Consider the following 20,064-nt stretch of genomic DNA (forward strand, 5'->3'; position numbering starts at 1 on the left):
GCTCGTCACATTTTACGTTGTCCCTAATTTCTATGGGTTCATACGCTTTGATTATGGGAGCTTCCGCTTGCGCGGGAGCGATTTGTACTGCGTTGGCTTGTTCGGTCAGCCGCTATATAGCCAGGCGAAGTTCATTTTCCCCACGTTGGCTCTCAATATTGGCTTCTTGGACGGCATGTTGAACGGCCGCCTGTATAGTGGCTAATATATATAGCTAATACCAAGAATATTTGTGTAACAAAAGAGACATATAAAAGCTGAATTAAATGCACCCAATTATATGAATTATTTTTGATTAAAAATTTAATTTTGAGCTAGTGACTTTTTTGTCTTGGTTAAGAATTTTCTATTCTGCAACTTTGCGTTGTTGTATAAAAATGTTTATTTATTTATTCATACAGAAAAAGAAATGCAAACTAAAAAATTTGTATAAAATTTGTATTGTTATAAAAAATTTGTATAAAAATACAATGCTAAACCGTCAGCCAATTAAAGGAAATTATTTAATGTAAAAATAAAGGTTAAAGGGCTGCAGTTTTTTAGCTGCCAGTGTAACACAATTTCACAACTTTTTTATTTTTTATTAAACATAAAACCAATGCAGACTTGAAGGAATTATGAATGAAAGTGCTCACTTACATGATTTTACGATGGGCGCCAATTAATTAAATTAAGGTGGGGATAGTTATATGTTCTTCGCTGGAGAGGATGTCTTCAGTGGAGGGTGATTTAATATCCCTGGCGGTTGCCTAGGGTTCTTCCTTCTGACAGGAGGTTATGTTGGGAGTTACTAACTCCGTTGCTACCGCCCTTGAGTAACCAATCAAGTACAAGTGAATTGAATTTTACGTCTTGTGCCGGAGTTTTGGTAAATGAGTTCTTTATTGTGTGAGGCTCAAATACAAACTGAAACTTAAAGCTAACAAAATGTATTTCATAGCGGCCACGCAAATATGCAGTGTTCGCCGGCTATGCACGAGCATCCGGCCAGACGCTGTGTCAGCAGTTTGGCCAGAGCGAGCTCTTAAGTAATCGGACATTGCCGTTGCGCGGTTAACTTCAGTTAACTTGTACAATGGCAATGGCAGCTATAGCATATAGTCGGCTGATCCTTATGAAATTTAGATACTTTGGCCAATTATAACATGTTAATTATAACATGATCAATCAGTTATATTGCAGCTATATTATAGAATCGACCGAAGCCGGCCGTTCCGACTTATTTACCTTACTTACCTGCAACAAAAAAAAGTATGTGTGCAAAGTTTCAACTCGCTTTAAAACTGAGAGACTAGTTTGTGTAGAAACCGACAGACAGACGGACATGCTCATATCGACCCAGGAGGTGATCCTGATCAAGAATATATATACTTTATATATATACTAAAGTATATACCAAAATATATATATATAAATATATATACCAAAATTATAATACCCTCTGTAAGGATGTTAAAATATTTATATTATTATGATAATAAAATAAATATAATTATAATTCATAATTTATTATGATTATATTGCACTTCTTATAAAACAATTATTTTATCCAAGTTTTTTTTTATCCAAAAATTTTCTGTTGCATATGACTACAGCAGCTGACGCCAGCTCTAGTATGTATTGAAAACGCAACGAACTTATTTTTGGATTTCCCCGAATTAGAAAAAACGCAAAACCGAGTCAAAAAGGAACAGGCAAGCTGGCACGGCGGTGTCGGACGGGCCAGCGCGGCTGTGTTTAGAAAGTATGAAAAAAAAGAAATGCGTCGAGTGCAGGCGGCATGCGGGGGCAGCAGCGGGGGCAGAGGAACCAACACGGCGACGCGCACAGAAGAAGGTGAAAGAGGAGGTTATTCCCGGGGAACGTAACGGTCTCGGTTATAGCGGTTATAGGAGAGAGCGGGGACGGCGGGGAACGAAGTGGCTCGCGACTGCGCAGCTGTGCTTAGAAGAATGCATAAAACACAGAAAGGCATTTGGAATGACCGGGCGGGGGTATCTGGACGAAGTTCGATGACCTGCACAATAACAATACGAATCGGACGGCCAAGCGGGGCAAACGGGGGGCGGGGGCAACAAAGAAAGCCCGCCAATAGAAATGCGGCGAAAATTGGAGAAAGTTAACGGTGAGAGCAGAGGAGCGAAGGAATAACGGCAGGAAGCGAGATTTGCAAGGATTAACGGGCGCCTCAGACACTATATAAGGAGGGCCTTTGGAGCAAATCGAGACCGAGTCTTTTGGGGAAGCTGGAAAAGTTGAGGGAAAGACCCCCCGTGGGTAAGTCTAAAATTCAAGCGGGAAAGTTTCCTTGGAGGAATTAGGAGTATAGGCTGTGGGTATGTTCGGCGGCAGTACGCGAATCAGCCAAGGAGTAAAAATCAAGGAGCAAGTGGGAAAGGGATCAAGGATCCGCGGCGGAACTGAAGTCCAAGGGTAAATCGAGTCGGCTTGGGTTATTCCCGGACACGACAGGTATCCTAGTGTCATAGCGATAGCGACGGATCGGCCTGACCTACGCCGTGTCTATTCCTGACCGTTAAGACCAGGTGTGACCCTGTAAAGCGAAGGGTAGCCAGCTCGGGAACTCAAGCCCAACAGTGAAACCAATCAGGGACACCCCGGTGAAGTCAATAGAATCCTGATCCAGACGCTGGGGCGTACGCACAGCGTATCACCTGGAGTTAATGGAGACCCGACGCCAAAACCTCTGGTCTGCCATAGATCCTGCGTGGCGTAGGCAACCGGGGGCGTGTCCTGTGGGTTAGGTAGGCCCTTCGTGCCCTGATCCGGCCGCCAGGCACCGAGAAGCGCATCCTGCCCGGCGTATGCCTGGGAGGTAAGCCTATCGGTCTGCTAACACGGATTAGGTGCCGGCCACCGCGAAAGGGCTTTCCCAGTGAGCCAAGGATACCGAAGATCCACGGCGCCCGCAAAGGAGCAGCAGCGACAGGATTAGCGACAGGACCAGCGAAAGGAGAAGCTGCGACCGGATTAGCGTCAGATCAGCGACGGGAGCAGCGACAGGATCAGCGTCAGAAGCAGCGGCGCCAACGGGAGCAGCAAACAGGAGTGGTTCCAACGACAGGAGCTGCGGCGACGACAAGAGAGCAGCGACGAAACCAACAGCGACAGCACAGGCCGCGCAACCGTGTGCCGACTCGGCGCCAGGCACCAAGATCACACGGCCTGCTGGGCGCAAGCATTGGGAGTGCGTGTGTATTGGCACCAACCCGGAACGGTGATCGGGGATCGATGGGAGGACGAGCGGTCGGTCGGCTGAGACGAGCCCTTTTGTAACTTTATCAAAATAAAGGGGATATTTATAAAACGGAGGACCCTGTGTCATTTCTGGGCTCAGGCAATGGTTAATGGGTCCTTTACAGATTATGCCCCATTTCGCACTGAATGTCGGTATTTCCAACAAAATTCCATAGAAAATTTGAAGTTTGGGCTTACATTTGAAGTGTTTTTCCAGACTTTATGAATTTGCTGATAGGGGAAGGGTTACTTTAATCTATTTAACCCATTCGACCCCGAAGTTACCTGTGAGCAATTTCAAAAGTTTAACGGCTATTGGTAGTCGGTGCTTTTGTTTTTGTCTGCTTATTCTTCGAGATAACGGTGCTTTGATGTGTATACTTATAATGTAAGCAAAAAAATTCTAGTTTGCGCATCATTTGACGAAATTATTTGGAATGTGCTGGACGTGCCTCGCGTAAAAAGCGTTTGTTGTATTGTGAGGTATATTGAAAAAAAAGTGATTTACTTTTAAATTACGCATTAAAAGTTGAAGAATGTGAGTGAAATTTGTTAATAAATGAATTCTTTAATGCATGTTGTAGTTCAATCTAATTGATTTCTATTAAAAAACAGCTGAGGAATTTTCAAAGTTCAACGGAACCAGCATCGCCATCCCGGACGACAGCAGCACCAGCAACTACGGGGACGGGGAGGAGAGCTTCGTGGTGAGCAGCATGATGGTGCCGCCGCAGCGGTGGCCTCCGGGCGGCGTCGACCTCCTGCGCCACAAGGACGTCTCGTTCAGCGAGTGCAGCAGCAGCACATTCTCCTCCAGCACTTTGGAACGGGACCTGGAGATCATGGACCAGCTGGAGCGGGAACGGAGCATGGACATCCAGGAGATGTTGCAGCAGGATCGGGAGAGGGAGCGGGAACGGGAACGGGAGAAGGGGGGTCGTGGGCGGCAGCTGCCGGACATCGAGAAGCTATATGCCCAGCGGTCGCCCAAGGGGGGCTGCAAAGGGGGCGTGGCCAGGGACGGCAGCGGTGAGGGCGGCCTGGCCCTGGTCCTGCCCGGCAGCGATCCCCTCAGCAGCCTCTCTCAGTCCCAGTCCCAGTCCCTGGCCACGGAGTACAGCCTCTGCTCCACTCTGGAGACTAGCGGAGGGTCAGTGGCGCCGCCGTCGGACGAGATCCTTCCGAAGGCGTCCCAGATCCGGCAGAACATCGAGGAGGTGGACGACGAGGAGGTCGTACCGCCGGACTTCTACGACAGCTATAACAGGAACCCCAATGTCAAAATGTTTTAAATGTAAAGTACACCTATGCTGTAACAACAATAAAAACTGTTGTATGTCTTACCATACTTAAAAATTGAAAATAAACAAAAATAACCATCAAATAAAAATGTATTCTTTAATATACACTATGGCCCAACGTTGCCCACAAGCAACATCCGGTAGCGCCCAAACTAGTGGGGGTGGGGAGTTCAAACTTTACTCAAATACTGCTTGGCCCAATACAAACAGAATACAACAAAAAAAAAAAAAATTTTTTCGACAGGGAAAAAGTTGGGGTCGAAAGGGTTAAAAATTCTTATTGAAGTCATTATTTAAATAAAAATACTAATATTAGTATTTTAGGATGGGCTGACAGTCCGCAATATGAGAAACCATAACAGCCTCTTGGTTCGCAGAATATGTGATTAATCACATATATATTCAGTGACGCTCTATGCGTAGCAAACTCAGTGCCGCCGGCGCCGGCGATCGCTATACAGCATTTGGAGCGACGAAGCTGATGTTGACTTGCCGGCCACGATGAGATAAGATGAACTTGTGAACCGGAATCCAAAAACACTCTGCAGAAGTGATTCTACCAACCGCCAATACCAACAAGGAAAGGTGGGGTAGCAACGGCAACACCATCGGTGAAAACCAAGTCTCCTGCAGGTGGCGAATTCGCAGCCAAAGAAAATTCAACTCATCAGTCAGTAGCATCAGACCCTGGCTCGACCACAAGAAGCTTCAGGTTCTCATTAATGTGCGACTGGAAAGATTGCATAATAGATCAAGGGCCACATCGTAGTTCGCGTCAGTAATTTCCAGAGCTCTCACTGTCTCCAAGGCTGACTCCCGCAGGCATGAAATGAGCCACCGCATCTTTTCCATATTTTTCAGGTGAGGATGGGTACCCACATTGTCTTAAAAAAGGCGAAGAAATCCGGCCAGTCGGCATAGCCGCCACTGAATGTTGGCACCAGCAACGGTGGCAAAGACTGGCTTGTATGGCATGGGTGAGACAGTGGCACCGTCGAGAAGTGTCTCGCCAGCTGCGAGAATCTTCAATACAACTCAATGCCGATCTCGCTGAAATAAAGTTCCTCCAACTCTTCTTGAAGCGCGGCAAACCGTTTCTACATCTACATCTAACGCTTCTACATTGGTGGCCATAATGAGGGAATCGTCATTCCGCGCCGCAGCCTTCACCTTAAGATGCAGCTCCCCCATCTCCTGGCGGGTCACCTCTGCTCTTCTACGCAGCATCCTTTCCCGGTTTGCGGTAGCAGATCCAATAGTTTCACATCCAGAGTCCATCCCGTAAATTTCCAGCGCGAGTAATGCATAACGAAAACCAAAATTTTTTTTGTTTGCGCGGTTCCCACTGCATACGTACAGCCCACCTCCCGTCCAACCGACCGAGGGACGCTGCCGCGTGACCTACGGCTCGAATCGCGGGAATAGATCCGAGATAGTTAAGCGAAAAGTAGGAGAAAGATATCACGAGGAAGAGTGTTGCACAGGCGGTTAATATAAGCGATTTAAGATTATTAGTAGAGCAAGGTGACAAGATGTGGTAGAGACCATTGTAGTCCGAACATAATACCCTGAACGGATCGTGTTGGGCACAGGTCGAACTACAATGGCAGAGGAGTAGAGGACTAAAGTTTCTAGTCCTTCTACTAGGAACGTTAAGCCTGCCTAAATTTCCATAAATAAGATTGTATAGAAACATGACACCCAGCATCGTTCTACGGTTTGTTAATAATGGTAAGTTGATTAGTAAAAGTCTACTACGAAAAGAAGGGAGGTAAAGATTTGCATCCCAATTAAGTCCCCTAAGAGCAAAAGTAAGGGAGTTTTTTTATACAGATTCAATGTGATCTTGGTGTACTCCATATTGAGGACTCCAGACACACGATCCATACTCAAGAACCGGACGAACCAGTAATGTATATAACGTTTTAGTTATGTACGGGTCATTAAATTTGTTTGACCATCTTTTAATAAAACCAAGCGCACCCATAGCTTTTTTAACCATGGTAGATATATGGTCGGTAAATTTAAGTTTCAAATCTAATAGGACACCTAGATCGTTAATCGATCTAAGGCGTTCCCATAGAGAAAGTACATAGCCTGGTGAGGACTATATCGGTAAAAAGACATTTAAAAGAAGTTTACATTTCGATCCATTAAGCTTTAGGTTATTTGCTAAACACCAATTTTGAAGTTTATCCAAATCGGATTGAAGTCTAGACTGGGAGCTAGTGCATTTATACTGAAGGCATAGCTTAACGTCATCAGCGTACATAAGTACAAGTGAATTAGATAAGGCAAGGGGCAAGTCATTAATAAACAGTGAAAAAAGTAGGGGTCCAAGATGGCTTCCTTGGGGCACGTCAGATGTGGCGAGGACTAAACGCGAGGTTACATCTTTAAAGAAGACACGTTGGGTTCTCCCAGATAAGTAGCTCGAAATCCAGATAAGAAGATTAGTTGGGAATCCCAAAAGTCTGAGTTTACTTATAAGAAGCAAATGGTAAACAGAGTCAAATGCTTTATTGAAGTCAGTGTATATGACGTCTGTTTGTAAGCCATTCCGGAAGCCATCTGTTCGTCCGTAGAGCGTTATGCGGCAACTACGTCAAACTTGAACTCGCGGGAGTAGCGGTAGGTCCCGGAGTCGTAGTCAAAGAACGTAAATAGTCTGACTAAGTTTACCTGGATTCTGCTGTAATCAGGCTGGAGTTGATGTGGGGTGCTTGAAGTCCTGGGCTGGTTTTCCTCAAGTACCGGTGGTATGGTGGTTCGGCTGATTCCTTATCGGCCGGTCCTACTGGCGGTCCGTTTCACGGGAGCAACACTCGAAGTGGTTAGGTAATGCGGGGTCTACTGGTGGTCCGTTTCACGGGAGCAACACTTGAAGTAGACTGGTATGCCGCGGATTCTACTTGTAGTCCGTTTACACAGGAGCCACTTGAAGTAGATTCGATGATGAAAGTTCTACTGGTGGTCCGTTTCCACTGGAGCCACGCGAAGTAGATAGCTTTCAGAGAGTCCTACTTGTGAACCGTTTTACACAGGATCACTCGAAGTAGGTTGATTTTAAGTGCCGTGGTTCAGACACTGAGTAACGAGACGATTGACTCTGATTTCGGAACTGTCTTTATTTCAGAAGAACATCTCTTATATAAGATGCTAAATTATACATCATTAAATCTAAGAAAGGTCAATGTTATGGACGTGCCAAAACTAAGGTTAATGCCAGGGTCACCCACCTCTGAATCTGCTGACCCAAATTGTTTGTTCATGTACTGCTTTCCACACGCATTTCGGCTTAGCTGGCTGGTTTTCGCTTGCTTCGGTCAGTCGGTCATTCTTCCCGCTGATAATGCCGATTCTGCTTCCGGTGCTATCGACTAGTGCCGGGTTAGTAGGTTGGATATTGGCTTATGCTTATCGTTACATTATTAATAGGCTAGTAGGTCTGATGCTTGTGATGCTGCTAATGCATCTTGATTAGGTAGTAGGTCTTGGCACTAGGCGCCAACACCATCCGTGATAAAAGATGTTATAAGTTGGTAGTGGTGGAGCGGCGCTTCATGAAGCCATGCTGGCACGGAGTAATTATTGAACCCCATAGGTGTTGCAAATGTGGAGTGATACGTTTTTCAAAAAGCTTTGGAATTGCTGACAATTTAGAGATGCCTCTATAATTCGCAGCGTCGGATTTTTTCCCTTTTTTGTGGAGCGGAATAATGAAGGATTCCTTCCACATAAGGGGAAAGATCGAAGTTTCCAGCGATAGATAAAAGAGTTTAACAAGCGGTTTGCACAGAGCCTCGGCGCAGTTCTTCAGAACACAGCCTGGTACTCCATCAGGGGATGGCGAATACACGGGCTTAACCTTAAGAAGATCCTATAACACACCACTTTGATCGAAAGATGGGCGAAATATAAGATTAGCTGATTGGATATTATAAGTGTAAGGCTGAGCTGAGCTGCTGCTAGGTGAATACGTAGTTTGAAAAAACTGTGCATAGAGATCGGCCATTGCCTGATCAGTGTTCGCATAAGAGTTCTCAAACGTAAGCAGTGGGGTAAAATATAAATGTTTACGCTTAGTGATTACAAAGTTATAAAACTGCTTCGGATCCTGAGTAAACTGAATCCTGCAGCGGCGAATATAACTCCTATAACATTCTGCGGTAAGCACGGTGAGCTACTAAGTATCTTGAATAACTAACTGTACAGCCAGATAATCTATGTATATTTAAAAGTCTACTCATACTATTCTTTAAGTTGTTAAGATGCCTTGTATACCAAGGCGGATTCGTTGAAGCGGACGGATATTTCCACGGCACACAAGCATCAAAAAATGAGTTTAAAGTGAAATAAAATTTTTGTAATGCTAAGTTTATATTATCGCATGCCAGTAAATCAGACCAATCAAATTCCAAAATAAACTTATTTAATTTCAAAAAGCCAGCCTTACGAAAGAAACGAACTTTGTGAGATTTAAGTGTAGACTTAAGGTCAATTCAGGAGTTGTTTACAATTAAAAGTTCAAAAGTGGGATGATATGGATCCTCAGGGTCAGAAAGAGGCAAAGTTCTGGAAAGGGGCAAAGAATTTCTAACGTGGTTAATTTGCCCGATTGATATGTCAAACATGCCCACAGGGAGGGTAAGTGTTAAAGAAGACATTAATTTTTTAAAACTGAGGAAGATAAAGTGGAAGGTTGGTCAGTGGCCGTAACATGTGGGAGTTTTACACCCACAGGTTTGGTTATTTTTTTTTTCACTGTACTTGGCTGATGTTCTTGGACGAAAATATTCTCTGGCCAAAAGCTGGCGGAACAAATCGTCTTGAACATCTGCAAGGGCACACGTATTTTGAAAGATGACGTGTGCCTGGTGTATGAATATTTAAATTTTGTAATGTCCACCACTTTTATGTCGACTTTTGTTTTGGCTTTGATGTAAGCCGAGATATCAATCTCAGAAGTATCAGGGGCAAGCCGGGAAACAAATATATGTTTCGATGGTGGGATCACCAGCAAGGGTTTTGGTGCCGCCGCAACTGGTACAGTGGCATCAGTACGTACCGGGGATCCGGGCGGTTGATTGCCCTGTTTGGTGACTGTTACAGGGGTTTGAATTATTGGGTTTGGGATCACTTGAAGCGATGCCACAGAGGACATATCGGACAATTGCTCATTGATTCCGAGACATTCGGAAGCCGAATTTTTCTCAGTTCCGGCCCTTGGGGAGGCCAGAGATATAAGCGGCTGCATAGTTGTCGGCTGAGCAGGCTGAAGATTATTCGACCCGAGCACATCACTAAAAGCGGATTTCTTACGCTTTGGAGACTCATTTAGTAGTTGAAGACTACTGAACTGTGTATCGAGCGCACAGAGTTGGTCATTGATTTTACAAAAACCACTAATCAACTCCTTGAATCCGCTTTTAGTCTGCCTCATGAACGATCTCATTTCGTCATGAACAGCACGACAACCGTCACAGCAAAAGTAGAGACCAGACCTACGCGAGATTGCATCCGAAACTGAGGCCGTGAACCCGGCACACTTAGCGTGTAAAACGTTTTCACAAAGCCAGCAGTGGATGGTAGGCTGGGAAGACGAGATTGTCTTATTACAAGACTTCAATGCACAGATCAATTTAAATTCCATAATTATTAAGATTTTTAATAATTAATTTATTAAAAATTATTAAAATTTCAATAATTAATTTATTAATAATATTGATGAACCTTGTACCACTGTACCAAGGAAACGAAGGGGGGAGATTGAAGAGAGCAGTTAGTGCGAGTTAGTAAAATGCAAAGAATAGAGATAAGAATCTCTATTGAGCGAGAAATAGGAGCAATAGAATAGAAGCAACATCGTAAGAGATGAAAAAGAAGAGCAGGGCTATGTTTGGAAGAAAAATTTTTAAAATTATTATTTTAGCTCCAAATATATCACTGCTCACGCGAAGCGATACGGATCTATGAATTGCAATATTTGATTATTTTTCTTTTTTTTAAGTGAATAGAAATAAACACCGATTGTTTATGCAAATTGAATAAGCAAATTTTATGACAACGCAGTGCGCACAAAAAAAACACGTCCGTCCGCTTTGAGATAAAGAGAAAAAGATCTTGGGTCTACTAGTTTAATTTTCATTTCACCCGAACTAACTCTAGTCGAGGGAATTCCATTAATAAAAGATTTTTAATATTTTTCCAATAAATCTTGTAATTTATCTTTATTATAACAAGATCAGTATTAATTTCACAAAATTTCTTATCATTTGAAAAATAGTTTACAGTTTTTGATCTAATAATTTCGAATCACTTTTCTTTTCGACCAATAATAATGTCATTCTTCAAATCCAAAACTCCTGCCACTACTGTTTGTAGCATGAGACGAAAGATGATTTTGATGCTGTTTAGCTCGACATTCTGATGAAGAAAGTGTACTCATCCCCGGGGAAATCCAAAATTGAATTCATGTCGCAAATACCATTGCAACCTCTAAAAACACCGTCGTCCGATTTTTAATTACTACTGACACTGATCAGTTAGTCCAAATAAATAAATTCAGACATGAAGCACTTTCGAACTATAATATTATTTAAACAAATCAATAGTCCAGAAAGAAAATAGTCTTACCTAAATTATCCAAAAATATTCCACCAGAATTCCAAACTCAACTTAAAAGTCTATGTGTGAAAATATCTACAAATAATTTCTACAAACAAAAACTGAGATTAAATAATGAAACACCAGTCTATATAAACCCTCATAGTCAAGTAGAAGAAATTCAAGACCAAGTGCAAAAATTAATAAATTATGGAATAGTTGAGCCGTCCGTCTCAGAATATAATAGCCCCTTCTTTTAGTACCAAAAAAAGGACTTCTAAACAGCGAAAAGAAAAAAGGATTGGATTAGTTATGGGCTATCGCCAAATTAATAAAAAGTTATTATCCGACAAATTTCCCTTCCAAGAATTGATGACATATTGGATCAACTAGGCAGAGCTAAATATTTTTCATGCCATGACGAAAATTTAAGAAATATAACGCCCTTTTCAACAAACGAAGGCGCCTACCGCTTCACGCGGTTACCATTTGGTCTAAAAATTTCTCCCAACTCTTTCCAGAGAACAAGCATATGGATGATTTAATAGTTATTGGTTTTTTCCAAAAATGATATGCTTAAAAACATAACCAATGTTTTTAACACATGTAGGAAATATAATCTTATGCTATATCCAGAAAAATGTTCATTTTTATACATGAAGTCACATTTTTGGGATACAAATACACAGATAAAGAAATCTTGCCAGATGACAAAAAATATAACTTAATTGAAAATTATCCAGTTCCACAGGATGCAAACAGTGCCAAACGAGAAGATTTATCGAAAACTTCGACGACTATTTGCGGCACCTAGATTATGCAAAAAGAATAATGTTTATTGAGATAAGTTTACCTCACACTTTCGAAAAAACTATAGGTGGCTGTTTACTATAATTTTAAAAGACGACGAAAAATAATTCACAAGCATTCGACTCTACGTTATAATTTGCTATATTTTAACCAAAAAAACTTAAGCCTAGCTTATCTATTGCGGCGAAGCGGGGCCAATTCGCCAGAGAGCGCAACTGAGCTTTTATTTCGCTCCCGCTCCGCCCTATGCTAACTGAGACTAGACTTAAATTTTTTCTCGACTAATCTAATCTAATTATTCTACACCGGCCCCGTTGAAGGCCTCCATCCGGCTTCAACTAACCGGCAGCCTAGCCAGTTTATGGATCGCTCTCTTGAAGATCGTTCCAGCGCTAGTCTGACGGCGACCCTGACCCTTCCGTCCGCGCCGGCGTGTGTTTCGATGACACTGGCTGTAATCCACTGTTGGGGCGGCTGGTGGTCTTCTGCGACCAGGACCAGATCGCCCTTTCTGATGTCTTCCTGCTCCCGTTGCCACTTCGATCGCACCAGTAGGCCCAAGACGTACACCCGGGACCATCGCTGCCCAAACGTTGGCTCGATTGACGGACAAGCCGCCATCGCCGCAAGCACGTTAGGCCCTGCTGGTCCGGGGTCCGGGGTCCGCGGGGCTGCTGGGGCGATAAGCGGCCCGCCTGTCAACAAGTGCCCGGGAGTCAACGCCTCGCCGTCGCTTGGGGCCGCGAATTCATCACGGCTTCGATTCCAACGAGGACGGTCTGCAACTCCTCTTCGGTCAATCTCGCGTTGCCCACCGCTCGTAGGAGTAGGTGCTTTGCAGATTTGACACCTGCCTCCCATAGTCCGCCCATGTGCGGAGCCCGCGGCGGTAGGAACGCAAACACGCATCCTTTTTTTGATGCGTATTGTCGCAGTTCGTCCGCCTCATCCTCGATTCGCTGCCGCAGTGCCGCGAAGTGGCGACTCGCTCCGACGAAGTTCGTCGCGTTGTCGCAGTGCACGATCTGTGGACATCCTCGGCGCCCAACGAACCTTTGAAATGCCAATAAAAACTAATCAGTTGATAAGTCAGATACCACTTCTAAATGAACTGCCTTGGACGCAAAATAAACAAAAAGGGCAATGTAGGACTTGTAGGGTGGTCTACCACGAATTTTCAACGTCGTTTCAATAGGGCCACAGAAATCCACGCCACATATGGAGAATGGGCGGAGAGCACGGGTTCGATCTAAGGGTAAATCTCCCATGATTTGAGTCATCAGATGAGGCTTGCATTTAAAACAGCGTATGCATGACCGTACTATCTGACTGCAGACTTCCTGCGCGTTTACTATCCAAACACGCTGTCGCAAGAGACTCACCAGTGCTCGAGGACCCACAAGAAAATTCGACTCGTGCAAGTATCGGACATAGCTCTGGACAAATTGAGAGCGCTTCGTCAACAATAATGGAAACTTGGCATCGTACGATATAGGAGCATTAGCTTGTCGCCCCCCGACCCGCAACAACGAAAAGGCAAGCCCAGCCTGAGAAGCTTCATGGACAGATGGATTTAGCTTCTGTAGACTTTGACTAACATCAAGGTTTTTCGAATACTTTTTATTTCCTCTTGATACTCGTGCTCTTGAACTATCTGGACAATTTTATTAAAAGCTTCTTGATATTCGATAGGTGAAGGTACACTATCAAAAGGAACTAATAATATTTTACTTTTCTTCATAAAGCGGAACATGTAAACAAACACTCTCAGCAGTTTTAAGTGAGAGGAAAATCCTTCTATCACTTCTAATAAATATGAAGTGGAGACCACTGCGGTTAATCCGACCGGTGACGGCAAAATCTCTGGTGACGGATCCAATCAGGGACTCGTTGGTCACTTATCTTCCGGCCCCGTTAAAAACGATGGACCTGAAAACCAGATCAATACCACCGTCTCCTTTACGTCTCCACCTCTTGACACGATATCTGCCGGGTTCTGTTTAGTTGGTACATTCCGCCACGTGCTATCCTCTGACCACTCTTGAATCTGAGCAACTCTATTTGATACGAACGTTGACAACGATGATGGATGGGAACTTATCCAATGAAGACAAACTTCTGAATATGACCAATATATACTGCGTTCGATCGGTACTTATATAAGAGGCTTGATTTTACGGCAGAGGTCTGTGAGAAGGTGAGCGGCACATAACTCAAGACGGGGGAGCGTCTTTGTCTTGAGCAGCGCTACTTTGGACTTTGCAGTCAACAACTAAACTTTAATACCTTCCGTAGATTAGCAACGAATATAGACGCATCGATGCGTCAGAAAAGGCATGAATTTGAATTGGTGACATCGGGTCACTCATCAAAAATCTCGGTATTGAGATATCTTCTAATTATGACAAGGCAAGCTGAAGTTTTTTCCACGCTGATTCCAAATGCAGTGGAATCGAATCATCCCAATCTAGCTTATTAAGCCAAAGCTCCTATCTGCTTCATTCATCATTACTTGGCGATACATCTTTTTTATGTCCGCTATCAAAGCGAATTTGTTTAGCCGAATCCGAAGAAAAGTTGAGTTCAGCTCTTCCTGAATTGTTGGACCTACCATTAAAAAATCATTTAAACAGTTTTCTGTGGATGTACAGGACTCTTCAAAGACCGACTCGTAGTTTGGGCGTTGTGTTTTGAGGCCGTAAGACACACTGGTGGGGTATTACGTCGTGTGAAGTAGCAAGAGCATCATTGCTACCAGGGGACATATGACCTAGGGATTCGTATTCTTTCATAAATTCCAAATAAATTTTTTTAAGTTCGGATCACGAGATAATCTTCTCTCGAGCGACAAAAAACGGCGTTTGGCTATCTCAAATGCCCAAAACGCTTTGATCCGACTTAAATGGAAGTCTGACTTCGAATCGACCTGAAGGCAGTATTCTAGTAGTCTTTTAATAATGTTCCTCACACAGCTCCTGTTCTGGCGACAAAATCTTTTTATAAGATGGAACTTCTTCCAATGACCAGAATTTTTTCAAATTGTGATCTATCGATTCTAATTTTTCTTCCTGAAAATTCAGGCTAGAGACCGGTTTTTAAGGAGTTGAGGAATTCGCCATATATTTTCCCGATACCATCCATCCAAGAATCGTTTTTGCAGTATGGGATGGTTTGGACCTTGCTTTATTTGGCCAACGGACAAAAGTTCGAAAAATGACTCAGCTCCAATTAACATTGGAGTCTTTTCGAGAGGAAGTGATCCAGCTTCCAAACGTTCCTCTAACCGGCGAATGTTTTTTACTTTAACATTTAATATTCTTTTCAAATCATGAAGGGTCGTGGAATTAATTTTGGGTTTATTACACTCCATTCTACAATAATTTTTTTTTTTTTAAGCGAATTCGTTGCAATTTAAATATTTAAAAATTTTTTTAAATTTAATAAATAAATAAAATAATGTATGTTTAATATGTATATAAATTAAATAAATTTTAATTTTAATTTTGGTACAAACAACGAAAACAATAATAATTAATTAATTTATGGAATTACTTTTATTTAAAATGTTTATTTTAGAGTAATTCTGTGGATTGTAATTTTTTATTTTTTATAATAAAAAATTAATGATTAATTTTTAACCAAAGAAAACAATAATTAATTAATTAATTGATAATCGAATAAAATATAATCTGAGTATTTAAATATTTGTTCGCCAGTGATACCGAAAACAATATACCGAACCAAATTGTAGGGTATTGTAGGGCCCACTTTTAGTGGTCTTCTATATAATTTTATCTATTTAACTTCGGTTATAGATGTGTTGAGTTGGCATGTTCTTGCAAAAATGGAATACAGATGAAAAAACTCTTTCCTAAGGCATTCACTGTGAATTGCTTGTTTTTCAAGGCTTCTAGGGAAAAGATTACTACTCTGTGCTCTGATTTAGAAGTACCATGCGGTGAACGATTGACATTTCGGAATCTGTATAGAACCAGCCATTTACCCAGAGATAGAAACGGGGTAGAGTCGCTTTGCTGATCATGGCGAGTTTTGAATGGATTTACACATTTTAGCTCCAAGGGCAAGCAGCTATGAGTGTTGGGGTGTACTTAGAGTCAAACCATTTAAATTAGATGAAATTATATTAGTGAGCGTTTGTACATTGACCCTGATTTATGTGACTATTTTCCTGACTTCCTGTTCGCCTCCGTTCCAAACCGCCTTAAGTGCCACCAAATTCAGTCACGAGTCATTACCTCGTTCCTTATTACCTCATTTGCCTTGGTTTCCACGTCTTTAGTTTAACTGATCACCGCTACCAATGCAAGGTCGTCCGCAATGCCGATGAGTTGGCATCCTTCGGGTAACTTGGTTCTGAGCTCTTCGTCGTACATGATATTCCAGATGTGCGAGTACTGATCCTTGTGGAACACCCGCGGCCACCTCGTATCTTTTTGCTCCTTCATCAATCGTAGATCAGTGTTTTGTCTGGCACAGAGCTGGATATTACCCATTGCAGATATCTTGGAGATATCTTTGGAATTGTGAAGTGTGCCATGTCGGCAGTTGTAAAAGTTAACACTATTCATGTTTGCCCCGACGAAGCCTTCGCAAAATGTTCTAATGTCCTGAGGGACTGACTCCGTCGACCACAGAGTTTGCCCAAACGCCTTCTATTAGAGGATGACGGTCGCTGGCACTCCAGAAATTTCCATCAGCTTCCCGATGGCTACTTCTACCTCTTCTCCTACATTCGATATCTATCTTATAAGACAGAGAGCGCCCTTTCACCTGGTCGCCGATCGATTCAGGTACCAGTGCTCTGAATCCAGCTGTGTCCTCTCATGATTTTTCTGATCCTGTACCCTTCATGTCCTATGGGTCTGGTCCTGTACCCTTCCTCTTGGGTTCCGCTGCCGGTCGAAATAGAGGTGAGGTTTGAGATTCATGGTGGGCTTTAAGCACTTCCTTGCCTCCCTGTTCGTCCTTCTGGGCGGTCAGTCGCTCGTAAAGAGTACATTGGTCTCTTTACGTTGGTCTCTTTTACGTCACTCATTGGCAGGTGGATGAACCTTCATTTTTCATTCTCCAGCGTCTCAACTAGCTACGCAATCTGCTTCTTAAGGTCTTGCAGTGTTGTGCTACCCTTCCCATGGGTTCTGCTCCTGCTCTGCTCCATATGGAATCCTGATACTGGGGGGGAACAACCAGCGTGCTGTTGGGTGATTTGATAAATTTACAGCTTTTCGCGAAATCTGCCTCTCCGTCTACATTATGATTTTCTTTAATACTCACTTATGAGGTGTAGAGTTCCGAGCCAAAAAGTCATGGCTATCTTGAACTGTTTCTATGTTGAGCAGGTTCAGTAAAACATTACAGATTTTGTTGATAGCCATGACTTTTTGAAAATATAAGCAGGGCCGGATTTATGTAAAGTGCCGCCCTGTGCATTATAGAAAATGCCGCCCTTATTATTAATTGAAATTGAAAACTTCCTAAATCAAATGTCGGGGAAACCGTGAACTATATACATAATTATTAACAGATTAAATAAATGTATATCGTTGGTTGAATTCATTTATTGTTGATACTTTATTTTCAACAATGCTCCGATTTTTCAATAATTGTTATGACATACCACTTTGCTCTGAGACGAGGCAACTCTCATCAATATGTTTTTCGCGCGCGCTTTCTAAAAGCAGCGCCGCTTAATTTTTTCGCCTGTCACTCATGACTCACAGAATTTACATAATCAACTCAAATGAATAGATAAACATCGAATCAAATTGTTTTGAAAACATTTCTGCTCGAAAGACAACCCAACCTCTTAAAATCGGTCAGTAGCCGCTCTGTATTACCGACGGCTATACGCAAAAATTGTCCAAAAATTATCCAAGTATAAATTTTCTATTTATGCCTCAAATTTTTCCGCCCCCCGAAATTTGCCGCCCTGTGCGCGAGCACCGACCGCACATAGTGTAAATCCAACGCTGAATATAAGATTAAAAACTCCAATTTAATTGACGAAAATATTGTTTAACCACCTATAATAAATTGAATAAAATTATTTCGAGTTTTCCCTTAAATAAAAAATTAATTTTTAATTTTGGTTGGTATCTAGCATACATTACTACATTTCAAAAATTATATTTACTAAAAACAATGATGGTCATCGCCATTACACGGCCTATATAATTCAATATATGATAAAATTTGATCAATTTCTTCTCTTAGGTGTACCGCGGAAACTGTGGGTGATGGAACCTATATTTGTTCTGGACTTTGGTTCAGGGGAGTATAAAGGTTGTGAAGAAGTTGAAATTTTACATGGAGGAAAAAAAAATTTTAAATTGTCGGCCTGTCTTAGTGGCGACGCCTAAGGAGCGTTTTTTAGAACCGTCCCGTTTTTTCTTGCCAGATTTTAGCGGGACGATGCGCCTTTTTAGTTTTTTTCTTCTTATCTTTTTAGGTTCTCGTTAAGCATTATGTTTTGCATAATTATCCATATGAGCGGCATAAAATCGGTTGTACTTTTTTGTAGTGTAGATAGCATGGATTCAATGAAAAAGACAAGGAAGATTTGTTAGTCGTGATGCGTAGCTTAGAGAAGGAGTAAAATAATATAATATTTACCTCAGCTAAGGTGCCGAGTTTCTTTGAATGCTTCGGGTTATGCTATCACATGATTTAATGTCCTTTTATATTGTGAAAAAGTATTTATGTGCGAAGTTTTTTATCGTAGTAGTATCGGGGGAAGGGTAACTAACTTGAAAGTTTTTATACTTAAGTTTTTTATAAGTTAAGGAATAATATATATATTATATGAACTAAATGTATCCTTTTTAATTACAGATTACCAAATATTTCACTGGGAAAAATTCTAAAAGAACGTATTTATACCAGTATTCAATATATAAGTATAATAGAATATGTAATTCCTATAGAAATAAAATAAAATATTGTATTAATTTATGGTTTTAGTTTTTTATGACTTATTTACTCGGGGATCGAGATCCTAAAGCCTTATGTAGGCTTAACTATGTAGCATTGTAAAATAAGATAGGTAAACCCCAAAATCATGAATAAAATAGGCAGCTTTGGTGGAAATGGACTTCGAAAAAATGGCCGGAAAATTGCAGCATCGGTTTTTCCGTTTTGATGGGACAGGCATAAAAAACCATAAGGTCGTATATAACATGGTCGCCAAATAGGAATATCGGCGAGATAGGAGTCTAGAAAAATTAGTCTCTGAAACAGTCCGTACACTAAGTGAAGCCAAGTAGAGGTCAAATTAAATTGATTAAAGTCAAGTAAAATAAGGAGGCGCCATCGGACTAAAACGAAGAAGACGTACAAGATAGCGCAAATCCCAAACATAGTGAGCGGTTGCACTACTGAAAAGGCTGACAGTTAGTCGACAATCACGTCGAATATTTAAATATATTTAAATATTTGATCGGCCACCAGCATCTGCCGTCATGCGCTACCGTTTGTCTCGCTCTCTCGCGGGATCTCTCGGTCGCTCCGCAGCATCAAGCGTTGAGCCGCGCTCCCGCGTCATTATTCTAATTCGGTCGTCAACCCTACTCAGTCACATATGTACATATACCATTTGTAGAAACCCCAAAACAATTAAATAATTTTTATTATTATCTACAAATCGAACTGTGCTTGTTTTTATTAAAGCCAATATTTAGAACACAAAACTAAAGCTCCCGAATACGCTCGGTAACTAAACATTTGGTGACCTCGACGTGTTTTTGCTTAGGAAAATAATTTGTTAAAATGAGTTGCGCGGCTTAAAATATATAAACATAAACAAATAAACAAATTAAAAAACATTATGCGTTTTGCGATTTGTGCGCGAAATATTAGCATCTGTTGACATACATAAATACGCTGTTTGCAGAGTGCTAAAATCATTCATACATGTTTTACCCCGTTATATAAAAGTTGCACAGTGGGTCGTGAGGTGACAATAAATAAACGAAAATAATAATATACATTAATACAATAATATCCATTCATCAGTCGGGTCGAGAAGCTTCAACGGTTGCGGTCCTGCCTTCGTGAATCTGCCTTGGAGACT

General features: G+C 41.9%; 1 protein-coding gene across 3 annotated transcripts in view; it reads left to right on the forward strand.

Moving 5' to 3' along the window:
- The window catches only part of LOC6504350 (zwei Ig domain protein zig-8), a 171,717-nt gene extending 152,767 nt beyond the window's left edge, over positions 1 to 18,950 (forward strand). For 2 of the 3 annotated variants that reach the window (XM_014903925.3, XM_044717766.1), the window contains one exon: positions 18,828 to 18,950. The gene's annotated coding sequence lies outside the window, so the exon portion shown is untranslated. The remainder of the gene's footprint in view (positions 1 to 18,827) is intronic. The other variant, XM_014903928.3, reaches the window with a different exon arrangement.
- The last annotated feature ends 1,114 nt before the right edge of the window (positions 18,951 to 20,064 follow it).

This window comes from Drosophila ananassae (assembly GCF_017639315.1).
Source record: "Drosophila ananassae strain 14024-0371.13 chromosome 4 unlocalized genomic scaffold, ASM1763931v2 tig00000061, whole genome shotgun sequence".
NCBI lineage: Eukaryota > Metazoa > Arthropoda > Insecta > Diptera > Drosophilidae > Drosophila > Drosophila ananassae.